Raw genomic sequence first — 26047 nt, forward strand, 5'->3', positions numbered from 1 at the left:
TTTATCACTGTGAAAGGAAAGGAAATCAGGACTCGTAGAGAGGCAGATTCTCAGCCATTCTTTAAACAAGACCCGGCAGGTGCATGAATGGAAGCAGAAAGATTCCCCTCATGTTTTAATTCTGTATTCTCCCTAGGTGGGAATTAAATAAATGCTGACTGGCTTTAAAGAGCACGCAGCAGGGTTAGAGAGCGAGGCATAAGCAAGCTGCCGACCAAGTCCCCATCTCCTCCCCTGTGTATCCAGGGCTCCCCTGATTCAGGACCACCACTGCTGAGACCCGGGGATTCCTGCCATGCATGCCCATCTTCTCCTGCGTATCCTGAGGCTCAACTTTGTGATTGACATGTGTTGTTAGTCAACAGGTTTTCACTCTACATATTTGATGACCCCTTTCCCACAGAGTCTCCTGTTTCTCTTTCTTTCGCATGTTATAATTGTTCACTGAATTTTTTTTTTTAATGCATTTCGGAAAGGAAAGCGTGTAGCACAGAGTTCTGAGTTGGTCATCGTGAACAGAAGGGAACTGCTATGTGACATCTGATGGAAACAGGCCATACCACTGGAGAACTGTTAGCCTCTGGCTGTGTGGGGTCACTGTTTGCCTGTGTTTATCTCAGGCCCTGCTCAGGCCAGCCCCATGCTAGCTTGGTGGTGTTCAGGAATTCCTGGCCCCGGGGATCAAGGACTTTGCTGAGTCATCCCCTCTCCTGAGAATGGAAACTGTGATTTATGTCTAAGAAAACCATACGAAGATGTCAGGATATCCCTGCCTTAGTTGAGTCACAGCAAATGGAATAGGTGAAGGGCTATCTTTTTTTGAGGCTACTTTATGTAGTAAAAGGATGACATTCCTTCCACACTATATTGGACTGATTTTCCTTCCTTCCTTCCTTTCTTCCTTCCTTTCTTCCTTCCTTCCTTCCTTCCTTCCTTCCTTCCTTCCTTCCTTCCTTCCTTCCTTCCTTCCTTCCTTCCTTCCTTCTTCTTTCTTTCTTTTTCTTTTTGTATTTCAGTCAATGGGCAGATTTTAGTATTTCTTCATGTTGAGCAATTTTTCTTTTGAGCAGAGGCTGGGGGACGTCGGCTTCAGGCTCTCTCACTCTCTATCCTATTCCATGCAGTCAGGGTCTCTCACTCAATCTAAAGGTTTTCCACATCAAACCCAACATTCATTATTGTAAATTTAGTAATAAAAGAATCTTATTACTATATTAGCTACCTTTTCATTCCTATAAACCAGCAGCTCATCGGTAGTGAAACACCAGCAGAGGAGGGATTTATTTGTGCCCATGGTTTGAGGGCTCAGTTCGTCGTGGTGGGAAAGCATGAGGAGAGGAGCCACTTGCAGCTGAACTGGCAGGAAACTGCTCGCTCACCGTCTCTACAGATCAGGAAGCAAAGCATGGGTGTCGCGCAGGCCCTGCTCACGCTTTTCTTTCTATTCCTGTTACTCAGTCTTGAACCGGAAGCCCCTGAGATCATGAGACCACAGTCAGGAAAGTCTTGCCCCTCAGTGATCTCCGGAAACACTGTTGCAAACACACTCAAAGGTGGACTTCATAATACCCTGGGAATTTCTTAATGCAATCAAGTTGACAATGGAGATCGGTCACTAGGTCTGCGTTAGAAGGCATCCTGGCTCCAGTCTGCCTTTCCATACACTTCCTAATGACCAATGTTAAGTGCTTTTCTGGACTCACAGAGCATCCCTTTGTCTTTTCCTGTAAATATCTGGTAGTCTGTGGTCAGTTCACTGTATTTTCATTTATTGATGTTTTCTTCTCTCTCTCTCTCTCTCTCTCTCTCTCTCTCTCTCTCTCTCTCTCTCTCTCTCTGTGTGTGTGTGTGTGTGATAAGCTTGTGTGTAAATGCTTGTTTGCATGTGTGGGCACTGACGAGTGTGCATGCATGTGAAGGTCATAGACTGAGGTCAGAAATCTTCATGGATGATCTAGTTCACTGAGGATTTCTCAGTCAAACACACAGCTTTTGGCTATGGCTAGTCTTGGTAGCTTTCTTGCCTTGTGTAATCCCAGCTTCTGGCGCCTCCATCTTTGGAGGTCCCTCCCCTGTGCCTTTCGAACTTTGTCCCCTCCCCAAGGAGGTTCAAGGTAGCCTGCCAAACCTTGACCCCTCCCCAGGAAAGGTCAAGACCACTCCCACAGGCTATTTAAACTGCTCCCCAGAAAATAAGCACATAGTTTTCCCTCTTCCTCTTCGGTGGTGGTCCTGTTGGCAGCTTTCTGTTTCCCCTCTGCCCCCACCCCCAGAGCAGGTGTCTAATTAAACCTGGATCTCTTTTAATTTGATCTGATTTGGTTTGATTGGGATTTTATTGCGTCGGCGGAGAGGTTTGGTTAGGAAATATTCTAACACCTTGGCTATTCCATCTCTACCATTTATGTGGCTTCTGGGAATTTTCCCATTTTCATGGCAAGTGCCCACTGTGCCCTCTCCCTAGTCCTGAGATGAATGTACTCTCTTAGCATTGTTTTTATCGATTCTTTGGGAATGTCACATGATGCACACCACTCCTGCTCATTTCTCAGTCCCTCCATATCTGCCCCTTACCTCCCAGCATTCCCCCTCAAAAGAAACATTTAAAAAGCATCAATTTAAAACAAAACACAACAAACAAACAATAAACCACTTGGTTTCCTCCATCTTTCTGGCCTCTTCAAAACCTCTTCTTAATGGCCCCAGATTGCAGTGAGCCACCCGGGTAGGCATGGCCTTGGCTGCAGCATGACCTCCATACACCAAAATAATGTCAGGTGACTGCCTCGGCTCTGGGCACCTGCATGGCCCTTGGTGGTAACTGGAGCCATGAACATCAGCTTAGACCCTGGCTGCTGTAGGACTGGGGATCCAGACATGGCCATGACTAGCAGCTCAGGGTTTGTCAATACTTTGGCTCTGGGTGACAGCTCAGGCCACTCAGATTGGCATGGCCTCAATGGCAGCACCACCCTTGGACACCAACATGGCCATAGGTGGCAGCCCAGACCAGAGCCTCTGTGTAGACTTTGGTGGCAACACAGGGCACGGGGATATCAACACAGACCCTGACTGTGGAAGGGTCATGAACCTAGATATGGCCCTCAACTGTATCTAGGACCTGGACATCAGTATGGCCCCACCCAGGTGGCAGCAGGGGCCACTCAGATCGTCATGGTCCCAGTGGCAGCATGGCTCTCGGGAACCAGCATGGACTCAGGTGGCTGTCCAGAGCCTGCATATCCTCTTAGTCTTCTGTGGTAACTGGATCCATGGACATTAACATAGACTCTGGCTGCTGGAGGGCCTCACATCTAGACATGGCTCTTGGCAGCAGCTCAGGCCTGGGTGTCGAGATGAACGTATTCTTAAATGTGTTAAATTGTTAACTGCTATGTAAAAATTGTCTATATTTTGGGGGTATTTTGTGATGCTTCAGTACATGAATGTTTAGTATACTGATTATTTACCTTCTTTGAAAAAAATTCAAAATCTTTAATCCCAGCACTGGGGAGGCAGAGGCTGGGCGGATCTCTGTGAGTTCGAGACCAGCCTGGTCTACAGAGCTAGTTCCAGGACAGGCTCCAAAGCCACAGAGAAACCCTGTTTTGAAAAACCAAAAAAAAAAAAAAAAATTCAAAATCTTATCTTCTAGTGTATATACAGCTATAGTTGGCAAAGAGTGAGACATTCTGGTAAATGTGTTTTAAAATGCGGTGTGAACACAGGTTCTGTACCTGATGGGGACGTTTTAGGTATCTTGACCATCTCACCTGATGTTTGACTATTTATTTTCTATATGTATTTATTTTTATATGTATTTATTTTCTATGTGTGCTATTTTAATTCTGAAGAAAAATTTTAAATTTCTCTAACTTTTTGTTTGGGTGACTTATGTTATGTCTTCCTTAAGAAATGGTTGGATTTTATGGAGGCATTTTCTCAACTGAATTTCCCTCCTTTCAGGTAACTCTAGCTTGTGTCAAGCTGACAGAAGACCAGTACATGTTAGTAAAATCACACCCAGAATTATACAAAAAAGCGATGATTGTGCCAATGTAATAATTGTTTAGGGAATATAAAATTTATTTAACATCTAAAAAAAATCAATCAAAAGACTGGCTATAAGTCATTTTCTTAATGAGTGATTGATGGGGCAGGGCCAAGTCCTTTGTGGGTGGTGCTATCCCTGGGCTGATGGTCATGGGTTCTATAAGAAAGCAGGGTGAAAAGTCAAGAGGTAGCACCCATCCATGGCCTCTGCATCAGCTCCTGCTTCCAGGTGCCTGCCCTGCTTGAGTTCCTGCCCTCGCTGCTTTGGATGATGAACTGTCATAGGGAACTGTGAGTGAAATAAATCCTTTCCTCCCCAAGTTTTTCTTGTTTATTGTGTTTGATATAAGCAATAGTAACCCTGCCTAAAACAATATATGAACAGAGAACACAAATGACTTTCAAAGGGTATGATTTTTGTTAATGAAAGATCTTTACTTATAGTTTTCTTTTCTTGCAGTAGGTGTGAAATCAATTGATCCTAGCCTTTTAAAATGAGTTGTTCATAATTAATTGCTATTATTACATCCTTACATGTTGGTAGTGTTCACTAGTCAAACGTTTATCTTACCACCTCTGAGTATCTATTACTCTCTGATATTTATTTATGATATTGTTTTCACATACACATAAAAGGTGTCATATAAAACCTTTAAAATATAAAAAAATACAGCTAAATGCCCCATATAGAATAAAAGGAGACCAGATGGGCCTTAACAGGAGAGTCATCGTTTTTCCCACTTGAGCCCACAGTGATCTTGGGGATGACATACTCAGTGGTATGTTGCTTAATCCTTCATTCTGAAATTCCCCTGGCTGATATTGAAACTGGACTTCTGTGCCACCTTTAGCCCCTGTAAGCCTTCACATCAATTTTGGACAGCCCCAGCACCCTCACTGTCCACCATAGATCAAGCCTGCCTCTAGGTTGATAGACATTTCCGCTGGGGTCTGTGTGTTCCTTAAACAGCAAGGTTAGCAGTGAACCTGCCACCTCCAGCACCTGGCATCCTTCAGGGTCTCTAGAGTCTCCAGTTTCTGCGTGAATGCTTCCTTAAAGCCTCTCCCTAGTTCAGACTGTGTAGCTGTGTTAGAAACTCATAAGCCTGCAGATAAACACAAAACAGACTTCTTTGGGACAGAAAGCGATCTGAGGTTCTATGAAGCTTACGTACCTCAAGCACCTAAACAAAACCCCTTGCAGCAAGAGGGAGGAAGGTCACAGAGGCTGTTTTCATAACATAGATGATACTGAACTCAAATTCATACTCCAGTAATTATCCTAAAGTACTTTATGGAGAGTAGGTCCTCCTCCTCCTCCTCCTTCAAGATTTATTTCTTTGGCTGTATGTGTATGGTGTTTGCTGGTGTCGATGCCTGTGTACCATGTGTGAAGTGCCCATGGAGTCCAGAAGAGGGCATCAGATCCCCTGGAACTAGAATTACAGACAATTGTGAGCTGATATGTGGATGCTGAGAATTGAAACCAGGTCCTCTGGAAGAGCAATCAGTGCTCTTTACTGCTGAGCCATCCCTCCAACCAAGATCATATGTTCTAAAAGAGGTTGCTAGCTTGACTTCAAACTTTTAATATTTAGACACATAGTACTGGGATTTCTCTCCAAACTCTTACATTGGACTTCACTCATGGAAGGTCCCAACTGTTTGAGAACACACATTTCATCCATAGTAAATTACTCTAATTCAAGGTTTCTTGCAAGCATAATTATATTAGATGGGTTTCACTTATTTAGTTTATTCCTTTCTTTAAGGCACCATAGTATTCTTTACAAGAACACCATGGCACATATAAAGTTTTATTTTGTGTTTTAAGATCATTCACATAGCTTATACAGTAGTTTCTTTCTTTTTTTCTTTTCTTTTTTTTTTTTTTTTTTGGTTTTTCGAGACAGGGTTTCTCTGTAGCTTTGGTGCCTGTCCTGGAACTAGCTCTTGTAGACCAGGCTGGCCTCGAACTCCCAGAGATCCGCCTGCCTCTGCCTCCTGAGTACTGGGATTAAAGGCGTGTGCCACCATCGCCCAGTTTACAGTAGTTTCTTATCACAGGCTATCTTGTAACAGCCCTGCCCAGGCCCTTAAATAACATTGTAAGAAAGAGCTCTTGTGGGAGCTCACACAAGCTGGTGCTCATCTCCAGATCTTTAGCTCATCTCCAGATCTTTATATATTTTATTGAAATATATACTTCTACTAAAACACAGGATGTAAGCAGAGACTGCTCATTTGTTTCCCAGGCCCCCCCAAGACCTGAATAATCACACAGAAACCATATAATTACAACATTGTTTGCCTACTAGCTCAGCCTTCTTATTAACTCTTATATCTTAAATTAATCCAATTTTATTAATCTGTGTATCACCACAAGGCTGTGGCCTACCAATAAAGATTCTGGAGCATTAATCTCCTTTAGCAGCTACATGGTGTTCCCCTGACTCCGCCTATTTTCTCTCTATATCTCTGTTTAAATTTCCCACCTGGCTTTACTCTCCTAAACCATTGATTGAAACAGCTTCTTTAATAACAAATGGTAATAAACATATTCATAGCATACAGAAGGGAATCCTACATCACCATGACAAGCACAGTTATGAATTATATCGATAAGACAATGTGTTTGTGGATTAATGTTTATTTTGCTTTACAAGGGCAATTTCAATTCTCTCTTAGAAACTGAGATGTGTGTTCATCTCGACTTGTTGGTAGGATGGTGATGTTGGTGGTATGACAAAGCAGACGTGATAGTGAAGAGGTGGTGACTATGGCCATCACAGTGAATATGATGGTGTAATTGTAATTGTGTTGTTGATGATGATTGTTCTGTTGATGGTAAGGGCAATGGTGATTGTAGTGGTGGTTAAGAGATGGTGACTATGGCCATCACAGTGAGTATGATGGTGTAATTGTGTTGTTGTTGGTGTTTGTTCTGGTGATGGTGAGGGTAACAGTGATTGTAGTGGTCGTTATGGTGATTATGATATTGATGGTTGGTTATCATGGTAGCGATAGTGATGATGATGGCATACTGGTGGTATGGCAGTCATGGTGGGGGTGATAATAGGTGCAGTGTTGGTGTGGGAAGTCCTTCTGTATATGTGTTGCATTTATTGGTTAATGAATAAAGAAGCTGCTTTGGCCTGTGATAGGGCAGAGTAGAACTAGGTAGGAAAACTAAATTGAATTCTAGGAGAAAGAAAGCAGAGTTAGTGAGACACCATGTAGCCGCTGCAAGAGACAGATGCACCAGAACCTTGCCAGTAAGCCACAGCCATGTGGCGATACACAGATTAATATAAATGGGTTAATTTAAGATATGAAAGCTAGCTAGAAAAATGCTTAAGCTATTGGCCAAATGGTATTGTAAATAATATAGTTTCTGCGTGATTATTTCAGGTCTGGGTAGCCGGGAACAAACAAGTGGCCTCCACCAACCCAGTGTGATGATAATTGTTGTGGTGTGGAGTTTTAAAAGATTTTAAATTTATTTTACTGTATGTATATTTGAGAGAAAGAAAGAGAGAGAGGCATTTGGCAGTGAGTTTTCTCCTTCTATTCTATGGGGTATCTGGAGGTTGAACTTTGGTCATCAGACTGGTATACAAGAGCCTCTACCTGCTAAGTCTTCTCACCAGCCTTGGTGATCAGCCTTAGTGATATGACTTTTATAATCTAAAACAATATTTTTTATTGCTTTTTCAGATACACACATTTTGCTAGCAAGCTTGATCTTCTTGATTAGAATGTAATGGTTGGGATTTAAGAAATTTGCTTTAAACCATTTAAGTCTAAGACCTAGAATGTCATTCAACATCCAAAGAAGCACCTGTTAAATATGTTAATGATGAGGATACTGGAATCAGTGTCTCTATACTGATGATAGACAAAGACAAGGGATTAGGGAAAATGAGAAAAAAAATGTAGATTTAGGATTGGGCAAGGTATAAGAGCCATTGTGTGGGAATAGAGTGTTCAGTGCTGCTGAAGTTGTGTTAATTTAATATTTAAGAATATTTATTGAGTATTTGTCACACATCATATGTGTTTGAGGTAATATCTATGAATGGATAGACAGAACCACAATATGCATGAGGCTTCTATGTTAGAATGGTGGGGAGATAGTTAACAATGCTACTGACACACAAAACTTCATAAGTTTTAGCATGTTATGGGAAAGGGAACATGTCAAGAAGAGGAGAAGGACTTTGAAGGTTAGGATAGGGAATGGAACAAATTCTTCCTTATGTGGATCGAGGAAGGAGACCCTGAGATGGCAGCACATGAGAAGTTTTTAATGAAGTGAGGGGTTTGGCTACCTGGATGTGAAGGGGAAGATTACCCTTGATAGTGGGTCAGCCAGGTCAGTGACCACAAGTTAAACGTGGGTGACAACAAGCTAGCGATGATAGAATGCTTGGTAAGTGGAAGGAACTGAGGTCAGGGCAGAAGTCTGAGGAAGGGTTGTGTCACGTGGGTTGCAGTGACCTTGGGCTTTGCTTTGAAGGGTGTGGGGAACCATAGAAAAGCTTTGATTAGGGGGTAGACTCTGGCTTTCATTCTTTCAAAGGACTCTGGTCACTGAATCACTGAGCAAAGGAGGGAAAGACACAATCAGTGTGCTGGCTGGTTTCATGTCAACTGGACACAAGCTAGAGTCATCTATGAGGGGAAATACCTAACTGAAAAAAATGCCTCCATCATATTGTCTTGTGGGCAAATCTGTGGTGCATTTTATTTATTATTGTTGATGTAGGTGGGCCCACCTCATTATGGGCAATATCAGCTCTGGGCCAGGTGGTTCTGGACTGTATATGAAAGCAGGCTGAGCAAGTCAGAAGAGCAAGGCACTAAGGAACACTCCTCCATGGTCTCTACTTCATTTCCTGCCTCCAGGTTTCTGACTTGAGTTCTTTCTGTAACTTCCCTCAGTGATGGGGTGTGACTTGAGAGTTGTAAGTTGAAATAACCCTTTCCTCCCTCACTTGTTTTTGGTCTGGATGTTTTTATCACAGCAATCGAAACATAAGTATGACATTCAGTAAGAACAGTAAGATCTATGGGGAGGCCATTTTACTTAAGAATGAGTAGGGAATTTCCTGAATAGTCATGCAACACAATGAACAAATTCTTCCAACTAGGCCCCACCTCCTAATGTTTCCAAAATTTCCCAAAACAGAGCCACCAAGTGGGAACCAATACACAACAGCATGTATAGAGGACATGATCAATAACAGCACTTTATATACAAGGCATAAATATGACCAATATGGGTTCCTAACAGATTGGATTTAAAGTAAGGTTTGTGGTGCACTCTCATTGAGAAGGTTCAATTATCCAGGAATTTATTTTTAAAACATAAGACTTTAAAACACAACAAACAGTTATTGGTTTAATTATTGGAAAGTAAATAATGAAATTATAGGTAAAATTAGAAATAATATAGAATAACAAAATTATCATAATTTAAAAAATTTGAAAATGGTGTTAATGAGGGAGATGTATTTCATGAAAAGGATAAGAATTAAACTAAATAAAAATACTCACAAAACCCACTATCTTTCTTCTCAATATGGTGTTAGGGTGGGATCAGGAATTTGGAAGTAATGACCAGAAATATCATGCAAAAGCAAGAAAGGTGTTTCCTGAAAACAAGATGAAATTCAGAGTAGCAGGCTAAGGCTAGACAACCTGGCAAGCTGGTAGGAATCAGAGCTGAAGGGTTTGATATTAGGGCTTGGACTTGGTATATATTTCCTTTTGGTTTTTAAAAGGACAAATAACAGAGGCAGATTTCATTTTTTTTTGTGGCAAGCAAGCAAGCAAAGAACTATCAGAAATAACTCACAGTTTCACAGAATTCAGTCCACAGCTGTGTGGCCCTGGGCTTGGGCAGAGCATCATGGTGGGAAGAGCAAGTGCTGGAGGAGAGTGGCTGCCTCTATGGTGGGGAGGAAGAGTATGTACAACACAAAGAGGCATACACCAATGAACACATTCTCCCAACTAGGCTCCACCTCCTAATGTTTCCAAAACTTGCCAAAATCGAGCCACCAAGTGGGAACCAAGCAATTAGAACGTGAGGTCATTTCATATTGATACCATGACATGGGTCATGAGAAGCAGGAATACGAGATTCTCATGTAAGTACAGGAAGTTTCGTGCCATTTAGTGTCTACATTGTGTTGATGCCGCCATATTGCTTCTCTGAGGGGCACTCAGCCCTGTGTCAATCATCCCTACAGCCAAGGCCCTTGCAGATCTGCAGAGAAGACCAATGATTTGTACACTGAAAGATAGTTAACATGACTTTCACAGGAATAGCCACCCCTCTCCACTATCAGAAAATCAGGTGGAAAAACTAGGGAGGTGTCATCATGACCAGAACAGCCAGGGAAGAGAATAGACTTTTGATATAATATGATGTAATATAACATTGCAATATAATTCACTACAACCAATATACTGTTTTTTTGGCTTTATTTTTCAACTGGGAATGAAACTCCAGGCATGGTTCCTGTTAAGAAAGTGTTCTGCTACACTGAGCTACCTCCCTAGACCTTAGGCATGGATTTTATGATTGGAAAAATAAACACTTTATTATTTTGAAAATAATGAGATTTTTTTTTAAGAAGTAAAATTTTAAGGAAAAGGATGGTCCGTGATTTTTCCAGAAAGCTTGGACCTTTAGTGAAATTAGAGCCATCACTGAGCCCAGTAGGCTGTTCTGTCCCCGAAGCTCGTGTGTGGGGGGACTCCTATATTTTGACTGAGCTCATTAGTCTGTTTTGACTGCACACACGAAGTGGAAACCACCTTCGCTTTTAAGAGCATTTTCGCCCAGTGCTTTCTACTGTATTCAGCACACTTTATTCTGCCAAAATTCGCCCAGTTCAACCTTGCAGCCCTCTGTTCTTCCATGGAATATCCACAAATAGACGCGGGCTGCGCAGGCGGCAAAGCGATGCATCTGGATTTCTGATTTAGCCGAAAGATGTGTAAAAATGCGTGGAGCCACATCTGAGGAAGGGAAAGAACACTTTTTCCCCGACCATCAGTGTGATTTATGACCCCTGAACTGCTTCCCCATTCCTCATTTGAAAATTGGCCTGAGCAAGAATGGAAGAAACACAGATCTGAGGCACCGGAGCGCTTGGAAATGGGTATTAGTGGATCAAATGCTTGGCACGGGCTCTGCTGTCAGCACCTCAGGTGCGTAATGCATTTCAAATTTTCAAGAGGCGACTTTGATTTTGACATAATTCACACTCAAGTATTTCTTTAGATCGGGGCTGAATAATAGCCAAACACAAAGAAAGGTATTACCTGGAACGCGCTATGGTACCCTTTCCAATATTTCCAGCTACAGTTCATAGGAATGTAATCTTTCCATGGCTCTGATAAATACAAACCTTAAGAAAAATGTTTTTAATGATCTTATCCCTGGTAGGTGTCAGGATGACAAGTGGAGCCTGCAGACTTCAATAACACATAATGATGTTTTGAAAACAGACAGAGGGAAAAAAATGGAGGGTTCTCGTCCTCCTCTTCTGCAGTGCAGTGTGTGGGATACACAGGGCTTGGGAGGCACCGTCTCTGAACAGCCAGCACTCACTGACTCATAGCAAATGAAAACACATTCCTGAACGCCGTCTTTAGGTTCTTTCTCCTGTCACAAAGTTGTCCCCTCTAAAGCTGGCACAGTACTTGCAAGCTCAAGAGAATGTCATCCGTACTCAGCACGGGTCGCCATGACGATAATGTCTTCCTTGTCCAGTGGACAATATGGTAGAAGAGTGGTCTAGCCTGCCTCTGATCTAAGCCTAAGAACACTGGCCGTTGCAGGGATCCACTCCTAAAAGCTCCAAAGATATGAAGTAATGAAGTAATTAGAGCTTCGAATCAATTTTTTTTTTGTGAAGCGCTCACTGTTCAAGGCTTTTCGACTCGCAGAGAGACCTAAGCAGTGATGGTTGCATCTTGGCTCTGGATGATGACCGTTCAGCTCTGAGAAAGTGGGAAGGAAGGTAGAGAAAACAATAACTAAGTGTGCGCATGTCAGGACAAACAGAGTCTCCCCCAGCATTGTCCTAGTCCATTGGTGACGCGATTAACTCCACCCTGCCACCTACTTTACCTGGCTGGCAGCTGGCTTTCAAAGCCTTCTGAGAGTGCATCCCTTTTTACATGCATCCAGGTACCCCCGCCTTCCCTACATTATTAACCAACCCCATCCTCCAGCCTTCTAATAACTTGAACTGTCAGCTCATGCTGTCAAATATTTCTGATAAGGTCACAACAGTTGTCTCGAGAGGAGCTGATCACTAATCCCAAAGACTAATTTAAGACCATATTGGCCCCAGTGGCCAACTGGGCTCCTTTCAAAGATGCCTTGAGTCTACCTAAAATCTATTGGGAAGAAATGTCCTAGTAAAATGACACGTGATCAGTGACCTCTGCCATGGTATATGATAATCCCCCAATCCACTGTGCACAACCAGGCCATTCTTTCCTGTATGGACAAAGGGCTTGCACTGGATTGACGTCTATAAACCTATTGCATGTAAGATAAATGTTAGAAGCCTGTAAAAATTTACAGTATTGTATTTCTGGGTTACTATATTTCCATAAAAGCATATTACCCAGAGGCTTCAAAATGAGGTATTATAAGTTCACACATCAGATTCCCAGAAGTGACAGATGGAATGGCCCTCGCTACACACAATACTGACTACAGTTCTCCTCGGGACATGAGAGCCTCATGGTTAGTTTAACACTTGTCTTTGACTCTACCCATGTCAGAGGCCAACAGACAAATCTAAGGCATTAGTTAGCATGGTTACAGAGAACCAGTCTTTGCTTTCTTAAGTAACCAAGGTGTAATTCAAGCGGAATGAAGGCTTTTTCTGTATTTGTAAATATAAAACACCTGATGTTCTAAAGTACACTCACGAGATGGGGATGGAGCTCAGTAGCTGCGTGATAATCTCAGCTATATCCCTAGCAGGGCAGAAATAGGTGAATGAATGGATTAATAAGCAGATAACACCATGGAGATGGTTAAATGTGTCAGAACACTTGCTTTCTTGTTTACAGACCTGAGTTTGAATCCTAGAACACACATACTAGGTTGTAATCCCAGATGTGGGATGGGCAAGAGAGGACAGCTGAATTGCCAGCCTAGGTCCAGGTTCAATGAGAGGCCTGGTCTTAAGACAGTGGTTCTCAACCTTCCTAGTGCTGCAACCCTTTAATACAGTACCTCATGCTGTGGTGACTCCCAACCGTAAAATTATATCCATTGCCACTTCATAACTAATTTTGCTATTGTTATGAATCATAATGTAAATAAAATATTTGATATAAAATATATGTGACCCTTGGGATTGGGCTGCTAAACTTCCAAAAGGTCATGGTTCACAGGTTGAGAACCACTGTCTTAAGGTGGCGCATGGTTGAGTGGGATACCCAACCTCTCTTTTGGCCTCTGCATACATCATGGTACATACACCACACACATACCATTCCAACAACAACAACAACACATACACTACACACACATACCACAAAAAGAGAAAATCAAACAAGAGACCCAACAGGATTCAATGCTTAGACAGTATTTGACCCGAGAGGTGGCGATTTTGTTTCTTTCCCTGTAACTGCTTTTGTCAAAGTTGCCCGACATACTCTGTAAGACTCTGCAGGGCTGCTGGGCAGTGGCTGTCACAGCAGAAGATCCAGCAAGTCCTCCAGGATGAGAGATATGGCCCTCATCCTATGACACACTGGGTGTGAACAAAAATGTATGACTCAGTAATATGTCACCAGTGGTCCCAGGCTGAAGGATATCAATTTTATGTTGGCCTTTTTCTAAAGCCAGGTGTTCGTGGAGAAAACAAAGCCCTCCATGACTTTCAGGATCTGGACCAATGTTCACAGGTAGTCACTGGTGTCTTTTGTCCAAATACAGACCACTCTGTGACCACGGAATAAACAAGACTACTTTGTAATCAAGCCAGACTGCAGAAAGACATGTCCATTGTCAATGCCACATGACATGATGGATCAGACATCCCCATCCTGCCCCCTACAAGCAGCTACCACTGCCTTGTCAATCACAGCCCGAATCTTCAGCTCTCCCATCTTCTGATTAATACTTATTGATGCGTTCAATAATGTTCTCCATTTGCTGGCAACACCCTCTCTAGACCAAGTTTCCAAATCCTTACATTCTTCCCCCCAATCAACACAATAAATCCTTTCTAATAGCTGCCCGCTGCAGGAAGCCATCTTACTGTTGCTGCCTTCCTATGGGCTCTGGCAAGAGGCATGGAGAAAACTCCCTCTTTTCCTCAAGGATAAATCTTGGGAATTCCCGTCCAGGAAAAAAAGGGTTGGATTCTCAGTCTGAGATTGGATAGGGCCCCTGGTAGTACAAGAAGCACCTAGATCAGGATCATGAGGAAGCTGAAGGCCTCTTGGAAAGAAAGCTTTTTTCTCCAGGATGCCTTTTTCTTACCCGCTTCCCCTGTGGATTGGCACCGCCCTGGGGTAATAAACATCATTTTTCTTAGAGTAGTTGAGAGTAGTCCCAAACCACAACTAAAGTGAGTTGTGAACGGTGATAAATTAGTTCAGAAAAGCATCCACAATGTATTGACCATTCACAAGATTTCAAAAGAGAAAGGTCAGAAAAGATGGGATGTGTATTCCCAGAGAGGACCCTTGAAAAGGTACTCATCCCCTGGAGGACCAGTGGCAGGTGAAGGGACTGAATGCCCGTGCTAGTGTTCTGCTGGAAGACATTCTGGAACACGCGAGCAGGTGGACCAAGACCCCTTTCCGTGGGGTGGATATCCAGTCCCAGCTACCCCCCCCCTTTCCTGAAGGCAGGAGATGAAGTGGAACCAACCCCTGTTTTATGATGAATGCCCTGTAAATTGCATCATGGAAAGAGCGTTTACAAGTCCCGCAGAGCAGACTAGCGGAAAAAGGGAAACAGAATGGGAATTTTCCGAGCTCCTCTTGTCTGCGGGCACCAGGAGTCCTGTGAGAGGCAATGAGCTGGAGGCTCCCCAGAGACGCCTGCAGTGCCGGCACTCCCTCTGCTAGAGCATCCTACCCTCACAGCTAGGGGGCGTTATCGGTATTACCCTCAGTACAGCTGATTGCACCTAAGTTCCCAAAGGCCTGAGCACAGAGAGCTGCCCCTCCTGCCTTCCTCTGAAGTAGAGAAGAGCTGTAGGTAACCGTGACTGAAAGTCAAGAAGACAGCTTCCGTCGCTTTGGGTTCACATGACTCAACTCATTCTGGGGAGGGTCACAGCAGAGAGATGGAGCAGCAGATAACATTCAACGACAGAATTCTCATTTGGAGAGCAGCGTGCAGAACATGTCATAGGGTTATATATTCAAATATTCATCTTCGCTTTGACTTCCCTCCTCCTCCTCCTTCCCCCCTCCTCCTCCTCCTCTTCCTCCTCCTCCTCCTCCTCTCTCTTCTCCTTCTTCTCCTCCTCCTCCTTCTACACCATCTTTCAGAGACCTGATCATTCTCTCTAGCCTGGATACCAACAGAGAATGCATTTTTTCATTCCCAGTTCCATACAACAATCTTTGTGGCTCTCAGGCCAAGAAGGATCATGTTCCCTGGAGTTTTCCTGACAGATTCACTAACTTTCCTCAACGTACCATCACTCCTTTCCCCTTGTTCAGGGTCAATAGTAATGAACCACTGTGATTGCCATCTTTCTTCATCCCCAAAGCATGCCACCCTCACGCTTTCTATAAGGCACAGTAAGAGGACTGCTGGGGTTAATCCTGACACTTAGTCCCCACCCCAAACAGCCTGTGGCATGCATGGCCACACAAACAAACATATATTTATCATACAAACACACAAACAGCAATAATATATTTTAAAAAATTTCACATAGTGCCAATTTTACATTTTTAATAAAGTTTTCTAAACAAAGTTAAAATGTGATATAGCTTTAATAAAAGCTTGGAGAAACATACCTGCAAGTTGAGAAACTGATCTAAAAGTATCAGTGTGTGCTTTGTATTTCACAAAATCCTCGCTACAATTCAGGAATTTAGGGTTGCCAAGACTACAAATTCTTCCTTATCGACCTTTCAAAAGCACAGGTTCAAGTTGCTAACAATTACAAGGGTGATTTTAAAATGCCAGCTGTTAGATTCAGCAAACTCAGGAACACAGATGTGCCAACATCACTGGTCACCTTTCTTCCTCCACCATCATTGCAATCTTGGGACATGTGTGAGCAGGCCACAAGTATGAGCAAATAGGACAGCTAGATATCATCTGGGATGCTACATGTTATTACAAGCAATTAAGATTATCCCTTCTTTTTTCTGTACATACATCCTAAAAGCACATACATACAGGAGAATAAGGAAAAGTCATAATTAAATCATTCATTAGAAATGGTTCTCCGCATTGCGCTGGAACATGGTGGTAGGTGATTGGCCACCCTGTGATCATTGGTCTGATGCCAATTTACAACAAATTAGAATCCCCTAAGTAGGGAACCTCAGCTTAAGAACTCTCTTGATTGCCTTAACCAAAGTGGGGAGACCCACCTCAAATGTGCCGGCACCTTCATGTAGCAGCCTAGATGCAAGAGGACATAGCCAAGGCAAGATCATTCTCTACTCCTTGGCCTTCACTCTTGCTGGGTCTGCCTTTGCTTTTCCTGCTGAACTAATGGACACCATTCTTACTGCTGTTGTTCCAGTCTCCCAGCTCCCAGTGTGGACTACGCTCAGTGACTCTCTAGGGAACTTCCAGGTTTTCCCTGCCAGACTGGGACTGCTGAGGCACCAAGCCTGTGTGAACCGAGCCACTACTGGGTTGTTCTGAGACAGCAAGTGTGGGACCACTCACACTGTTGAGGCATCAAGGAACCTGAGACAACAGTTGTTATAATTTCGGTGTAGGTTGATTATATATACATATACATATGTATATGTATATGTGTGTTGTGTGTACATATATATGTGTGTGTCTGTGTGTCTGTGTGTGTGTGTCGGTGTGTCTGTGTGTGTCAGTGTGTCTGTGTGTGTACTGTTTCTCCAGGATGTGGCTGTCATTCACTGTCTTCATCATGCACACCTTTGAACTTCTCTTTCTATGATATCTTGTCAGACAAATAGCTGAGAAAATGAATATTCCCTCCACTTTCACCTTTTGGCATCAGGTTGGGGAAGCATTCGTTTTACTTTGTCCCAACTCTTTCTCAGGACTGCTGGAATGTCAGAAACCTGAAGAAGTTGGGAAAATCTGTAAATGATGGAGGAAGGTCATTGGTTAAATAATAAAGAAACTGCTTGGCCCTCATAGGTTAGAACATAGGTGGGTGGAGAAAACAGAACAGAATGCGGGGAGGAAGAGGAAGTGAGCTCAGATGCCATTTCCTCTCCTCTGGGGCAGATGCCATGCAGCTCCTCTCAGAGCCAGACGCAATGAAGCAAGCCGCCAGGTCAGACATGCTGAATCTTTCCTGGTAAGACTGATGCTACACAGATCATTAGAGATGGGTTGATCGCGATATGAGAATTAGCCGGTAAGGGCTAGAGCTAATGGGCCAAGCAGTGTTTAAAAGAATACAGCTTGTGTGTTGTTATTTTGGGGCATAAGCTAGCTGGGTGGCGGGAAGCCATGCCGGAGCCGGGAGCCGGGGCGGCCGGAACGCAGCCCACCGCAGCTCCCACTACATGTAAATATGAAATCTCCAATACTTTCATATTAGTAAGAAAGAGCTTTCCCTAAAGTGATATCTTTGTGTTGATTTGGGGGAGAATATCAAGATTTCCTCTAGATGGGGTGCTAGCATATTACTGACTTTGTATAAGAATTGAGGTCACCTCATATTTAAATGAATTAATGAATCCAGTAGTGCTTCATAAAGTCTACAACATGTTGCAGAAATTTTCTGTGATCTTCTTGTAAATGTCAAAAATTGCCAATCTACTCTAACTCCTCAAAAGAAATATTAAGTTTACAATCCATAAAGTACATGTGTACACACATATGCTCACATTCACACACACATGTGCCCATGTGCACACATTCATACAACTCACATTTACACATACACGTGCACACACATGCAAACATACACATGCTTCTGTGGAACTTCTGTGAGCAGGCAAGATGCCTGGATTACTTATTTTAGATAAAAATCAGCTGCTTTTAAAGCCAAATGGCTGTAATCCATTTATGATGTTTTGCTCCTAAAATATTTCTGAATTTGCTAAACCAATCTTTCCAGTAAGGCCTGAACAATATTGAGAAAGCTACTCTTTATAATGGGTTGAGAGGTGGTTGTGGAGAGAGGCATTGAGCTAGGGTGTCATGTATTCTAGGCTAGCCTCATACTTACTGTTTAGCCCAGACTAGCCTTGAACTCCTAATCATCTTGCTTTAAAATGCCAAGTGCTGGGATTATAGGCATATGCCATCACTTGGTTTCTTTTACTAATGATGGACTATAGTTGGAAAACAGACAGTAGCATGCTTGTTAAAGTCAACTCATGATGTCCAGAGAGTCTCGCTGTGCTTTGCACACACATGGATTTGCTTTCCAGCATTCTTGGGTGGGAATAAAATAACTTCATCCACATGTATATACCCCAGTAATTTATTTCTTTTGTTCAAAGGAACTCTTGGGCATGTGAGCACCCTTGAAAGATTAACACTGGGGGCATGTCCAGCATGGTGGACTGTAGACTTCACTTAGAGCCTGTCTGTAGAGTGAAACTTTGCAGTCATGCAGACCCAGATCTAAGGCAGGTGTAGAGCTTTGGATGGCTTTAGAATTAATAAACCCATCCTATATTCCCATTTATGTTTTTTAATAAAAGACATAATTAAACAGTGTGTTCTCTGAAACCCAGAATTCACCGATGATCTGGGAGTCGATGGTAAAAGCATATTTAACCTTTAGAAATTCCCAAACCCCCACCATAACTGTTACATTACTGTCACCAGCAACGCAGGATGTGACTGCTTCAGGTCCTCAGGTCCTTATGCTCAGATGCCGTGGTGGAGAGATGGTGGCTCCGGTGGTTTTGTTTGCTTTTCCCAGATAGCTGAGGAAATTGGGCGTTTTGACAACTGCTGCTTGCTGGGAACCTTCACATATCATTTCTTGTAACAGGAGAGGGCTGCTTGTTCATCCTGGCTGCCCAGCTAACTTAACCCTGCAATAATCACACAGAAACTGTATTAATTAAGTCATTACTTGGCCCATTAGCTCTAACTTCTTATTGGCTAACTCCTACATTTTAATTTAACCCATTTCTATTAATCTGTGTATTGCCACATGGCAGTGGCTTACCGGATAAAATTCTCAGGGTCTGTCTCTCGCAGATCCATGGCGTCTCTCCTTTACTCTGCTTTTTTTCGTCCCACAATTCAGTTCCATCTTCCCTGTCTACCAAAGTTCTGCCCTATCAACAGGCCAGGGCAGTTTCTTTATTCATTAACCAATGAAAGCTGCACATGGACAGAAGGACCTGCATGCCACTATGCTCCCACCATAATGATAATGGACTAAACTTCTGAACTGTGAGCCAGCCTCAATTATATGTCTTCCTTTATAAGAGCTGCCATGGTCATGGTGTTTCTTCACAGCAATAAAACCGTAAGACGATTTCTTTATTTCCTAACTGGATGCTGGTTTGCCTCTGATTATTTCCATTTCAAACTAAATGAAAATTTGCAAGCTAATGTTCTTGCTCATAGGCACTGAGAAAAGTATTAAATGATGAACCATGGCATGGGCTGGTACTTCAGGGCTGCATTCCATTCATTCAGGAAGTTGAGGCAGGAGGATTACAAGTTCAAGGCCTGCTGGGATTCATAGTAAGTTTAAGGTTAGTAACTTAGTGAACAACCCCCCCCCCCGGCCCCACTTTTGATTGATTTTGTTTGGTTTTTCGAGACAGGATTTTGAGCCAGTCCCTGACTGTCCTGTAACTCACTGTTTAAACCAGGCCGACCGAAAAGTCACAGATGTTCACCTGCCTCTGCCTCCTGAGAGCCAGAATTGAAGGTGTGTGCCACCACTGCCTGGCTGGGGTCCTGTCTCAGATCAAAAGACAAATAAAAAGGGACTGTAGCCCAGTGCCAGCGAGACCCTCAGCCCAGTCCCCTCCTCCCCCCACCAAACAGGCAAACAAACATCAAAGTAAAACACAGGAACTGATTGTTGCAGCTTGGTTCTGGGATGTTTATCAGCCCACGTGTCACAGACTTGTCCCAGTCTGGTTGGTGCTGTGGGAGGTGGTGGAACCCCGAAGGGGTGAGGCCTAGAGGCAGGTTTTTGGCCACCGACAGAGTGCTCTTGAAAGGGATTGTGGTGCTTTTTGCTCTCTTGCATCCTGGCTATGAGGTAAGTGGATTTGTTTTGTCGTGTTTTCTCTCAGTGATGTATGGCTTGACAATGGCTAACCAGTCAGGATTCTCAAGAACAGTGCCTAAAAATAATTTTTTCCCTTTTTTAATTGACTCTCTCGGGTGGAGAGCTGACTACACTATGATGTTATAGAATTATTTCCTTAGATTTAATCAAAACTGTGAGTAAGAAGCAATGGCTTTAAACCATGGGCAATGGTTATGTTGGTTAAATTGTGATATGCATGGCAAAGACACAAATACAGAAACAATGGAACTTAATCAAAAGCATTAACAAGACGACCCGATGACCACAAATTCAGCAACAGTGACATTGAGACAGATGTACCCAGTCCTGCCGGTAACAAGAAGCACATCAACTCACTTCTGTGTATATTATCTCGAATACATTGGCTTCCTTCACCCTCACTTCAGTCTAGAATTAGAATACATTTAACACCCTTCACATTTGGCAGAAGTAAAGAGATGGAAAATGAGTTCACCGTAGGAACCACTATGAAATGTAACCATGGACCAAGGCCAGGAAGTCTGACTTTAGGGTCATGTTCTTGACTGTGCCTCTCTCAAGGGCAGATCAGCTCATGTAAGAGAAATACAGGGGAATCCCCAAGTTACAGAGTGTCAACTAAACACAGGCTGGGGGTGGTGCTGTGTACCTGTAGTCCCAGAATTTGGGAGGCAGAGACAAGAATAGGAGCTAGCCTCAGCTACACAGCAAGTTTGGAGCCAGCCTGAGCTACAGAAGACCCTGTCCTGTTTTTTTTTTTTTTTTCCCCAACTTGATATAAACTAGAGTCATCTGGGAAGATCCTCAGCTGAGAGAATGGCTCCATCACACTGCATGTGAGAAAACTGTAGGGCATTTTCTTGGTTAGTAATTGATGCAGGAAGGCCAGTTAGGAGGCTGTGCCACTCCTGGGCAGGTGACCCAAGCATCTAAATAGGTAGTCCAAGAAAGGCATGGGCAGGAAGCCAAGGGGCAGCACTTCTCCATGGCTTCTCTTTCAATTCCTGCCTCCAGGCTCCTGCCTTGATTTCACCTGATAATGTACTATATAACCTGCGAGCCAAATAAACTCTTTCCTCCCTACATTGCTTTCGGTGAGTGCTTTATCCCAGCAATGAAAAGCAGACTAAGACAGACGCCATGCCAGGCGCTCTACTGAGTTTACTTCACCGAGTCCACTGGCTGCTCTGTATGTGGCCACACTCCTACCCAGAATGCACCAGTTCTCATCTGTACCCAATGGCTGCTCCAGTAGTTGCTGTTAGTTAACATATCAACATTCAGAGACAGAAATGTCCAGGGAGGAAGTAGTTTTACAAAAGCCAGCCCAACAGTGCTTATAGTCTCCTGGCTTGAAATGAACTTCATTGCCCATATTCAACAAAAGCTGAGGAGAAGACAACCTTGCTCTACACTATGGGGCATGAACATGCAAGGCGTAGCTAAGACATGCCGAGTACTAGAATGTTAGGATGTGCCCCCTCTCCTTCCTGCTTCTTTCCTTTCCTTTTCTTCTCTTTCCCTTTCTTGTATCTCAGTGCTGGGGATCAAACCCAGAGTCTTGCCCATGCTAGGCAAGTGTTCTACCACTGAGCTACACTGAGCTGCATTCCTCACTGTGATTATTATTATTTTTCCTAGGAACTTTTTCAATAAACTTTAGCCTTAAATATCCAATTATGCTATTAATAACTTGGCTTACTTTATATTAGTAATTTTTTAGTAAGTCAGTGGTCACCATGTTAGATGTTTATGTAGTTAGCTTCTTTTGGGACCGTGACAAGCACCTGAAGGGGCCACTAAAAAGAGTGAGAAGTTTCTCTGGATTCACTGTTTCAGAGATCTCAGTCCATGCCAGCAGCTCTGGTCTCTGGGGTGGTGAGAGAGGAGTGGAGGGGCAGAGTCACTCACCTTATGGCCACCAAAAAGCAGACAGGAACAGAAAGGCATCCAAAGTGGTGACTCAGGACAGGCTCTCAGGGACCACATTGGTCCTGATAGCCTCCAGACCCTTGAACAAGAGCAACCTTCCCGAGGACCAAGCCTTCAATAACCAAGCATTTGGGGTAGTACTTTGTATCCAGACCATAAAAATAACTTAAAAATTTAATCTTGATGTGCTTATAAACTGTTAAGTAACCTATTAAAATCATGAATAAGACTTATAACAAAAACTTTCTTCTATCTTTTAGATTAAATGCATTCTTAGAATATAAATAATATAAATTGGTGACAATTTATCAATTATTTTTTAGCATTTAATTTTGAGGGGCTAGAGAGAGAGGGGTATTTGCTGATTTTGCAAAGGACTAGAGTTTGGTGCAAGCACCCACACTACTGGGCAGTTCACAGCTGCCTCTAACTGTAGTTCCATAGCATCGAATACCCTCTTCTGGCTTCCTTGAGCACCAGCATAGTTATGCACAGCACACACCCACCCGCTCACCCACTCACATACACACACCCATCCCCACCTACACACACACACACACACACACACACACACAGTAACGTTATTTATTTTATTAAAATTTTTCATTTATTTTACATACTGACCACAGTTTCCCCTCCACTCCTCCCATCCCTATCCCATCCCCTTCCTTTATGCTCCCTCCCATCCACTCCTCCTCTGTCCATTCATAAAGAGGAAGGCCTCCCATGGGGATCAACAAAGCCTCAAGTTGAAGCAGGACCAAGCTCCTCCCCCTGCATCCAAGCTGGGCAAGGCATTCCAACAACCAGTCCAAGCACCAGCGACAGGTCGTGATCCCACTCCGGGGAGCACTACAGACAGACCAAGCTACACAAGCTGTTGCACACAGGCAGAGGGCCTAGGTCAGTCCCTTGCAGGCTCCCTAGCTGTCTGTTGAGAGTCAGTGAGCTCCCAAGAAAGAGCTCATGTCAGCTGCCTGGTTCCCCTTTCATGACCTTGACCCCCTGGAGCTAGAATAAAATAACTTTAAAATCGTTAGTTTTTCTATAGTAAAATGGTCAGCTTTGGGCTGTGGAAAATAAAGTTTCCAAAATAACGCATAAAGGAAAAACAAAATAGTTGATGCTTTGTTTATCTCACAGAAGGGAAGCCATCCTCGGAGCCTGCTGGGAGCATTTGTAACTGGCCTGGTCAGATGAACTTTTCCACGAAGCTAGTTAAAAACAGCAGAAGGGAATTCGTACATACAGACACAGCCCATGTTGTGTCTAGTAGACCACAGCTCCTCATCTTTCCACAAACTTCTAGTCCCCTGCCTTGCTCTTTCCAGAGAATCTCGAATGGAAGCCAGCTCTTCCTAGACATTACCTAAAGGCCCCGCTGCCCTGCGCATGCCTGGGTGCTGAGTGCATACGTTCCTACGGCATGATCATGGCTCCAGATCCCTCGTTCCAGCCTCGCTGCCTTGTCTGTCCTTCAGCAGCTAAGACACTGACATCACTGGAATGTGTATGCTTATAATCTAACTGCATACTTGGCACCTCATTAAAATCAGAGAAAGAAAATCAGCGGAGCCTTGGTTCTCTTGCTTCCATCCTGAATGGACCTGCCTCCACCCAGGTCCTGGATTATCAGCCCAGACAAAAGGTGCTGCAACCTTCCTGCGGTTCATGGAAGTGTAAATTGGATTCCCCAGGGCTCCTTTGTGAGATGATGCACTCTGCTCCAGGACTCTGTCTATCTGCTCAGCTGGTTGTGTGCACTACCAGCTTCCTTCTTGCTCCAGGGACCTGACCACAGTCAGGGCTTTCCTAGAGGATCAGGTATCCAGGAGCCCAAGACCCTGCAGAATGACCAAGAGCTTCTCTTTCTTTTTCTTCTCGTGTCTCTAAGATCTCTGGTCTCCCTAGAGCCCTTCTCTTTGCTTAGCCACCTTCCTGGTTTTCAAGAATGACTTGATGGAGTCCCGCACAAGCGGCACATCATAGACCAAATATGTTCTCGTTTCTAGGCTACTGGATGCTTTTGACAGATACTCGAAGAACAGGTAGATGTTGAGTTTCAAGGAATGGGTGCTAATATTAGAATTTCTGGCACCAGTAGGTTTGTATTTTTTAAGTGGCAGGTATTTAATCTTCTACAGACTAAACTAGGATCCTAAGGCTATAATCTGATGATTTCTGATTTTATACATTTTAGCTGTTATGTGGTCTTCTGGAAGATGGGTAAGGACGTGTAGTCTAGAAGCCTTGTAGTACACTGTAGGACAGCAGCAACAGTGTTAATCTCTGTGTGGTACCTCTGTCGGCCTCCATTTCCTCAGATCAAAATAGCGTATTGTTTCACTAGGTTTGCATGAAGATAAAATCGGATCGAGAGTGTCAAAACCGTTCAGAAAAGTTTAAAGACCGTAGAGAAATAGCAAAAGCGGGAATATCTATAGAAAGCAGAGACATACATCTCATTTTCTACCTGCAGTCAGATTAAGCAAGTAGTGTCAAGTGTCTGTTTGGTAAATTGGGACACCAAAGGAAAGGGAGCACTGGGGACACGGCTCAGCAGGGGGATGTGTACTCAGCACACACACAGCCCTGGGTTTCACCTGCAGAATAAAAGCACCTGAAGACGAAGGGAAGGGCTTAACTACGCCCCGCTTGGGGTCAGACCAAGACAGAGAAAAGGCTGCACGGTTTCTGTGGTACTCAAAAGCTGGCAGCTTTCCACTTACGAAGACTGATTGAAGAGATTTTTTTTTCTTGTAGACCAGGCTGGCCTCGAACTCACAGAGATCCGCCTGCCTCTGCATCCCGAGTGCTGGGATTAAAGGCGTGCGCCACCACCGCCCGGCTATTGATTGAAGAGTTTTTGATTCCACAACTGGGCGAAAGTCACAGTCATAAGAAAAATGCTTGCAATTTTGAATCAGTATATTTTCCCACACTAGTAATTCAAGGTTCCATTGCCCGATACTGGGCCATTCCCAGTCAGTCCTGATCACAAAGGGAAACTAGACTTTACGGCAGAACAAGCTCCTTTGGAAGGGTGGGTAGAGTTGGTGCATTTTTGACTTCTGTCTTGATAGCAAGGGCAGCCCCTCTACTGGGAGGAGCTGTGTCCAGAGACTAGGTCGGCTCCCAAGGTCAGTGAGTTCATGATTAAAAGAATCAAGGGCACTAGCAATTCCCCTCCATTCTCACCACAGCAAAAGGTTCTCAGAAAGAGAAAGGAGACCCCAAGCAGCCGCTGGGGGAATTGAGAGAATTGAGGGGGAAGGGATTCCCATCTGTAGTTCAGGAGAGGCAGTCAGAGTTTGCTCTTTCAGACTGCTGGGTAACTTCCATGTCTTGTTAGCAGTTATGGACAGTTGTGCAAGCCTTGCTTTCCCAGGGAATATAGGATCTAATGCATGCATTTGCGCAACAATATCATCTAAAAGAAGTTTTTTTTTTTTTTGTATTTTTTTTTAAATACAAACACCTAAAGGAGACTCTCTTTAAGTCCCTGAACTAATTAAAATGCCCCTAGCTCACCTCTCCCTCGGCACAAAAGAAGAAAACAATTAGGCAGCCTCTCACACAAACAGCTAATGACATTTTAGCTA

Source organism: Chionomys nivalis, chromosome 12, assembly GCF_950005125.1.
Source record: "Chionomys nivalis chromosome 12, mChiNiv1.1, whole genome shotgun sequence".
Taxonomy (NCBI): Eukaryota; Metazoa; Chordata; class Mammalia; order Rodentia; family Cricetidae; genus Chionomys; species Chionomys nivalis.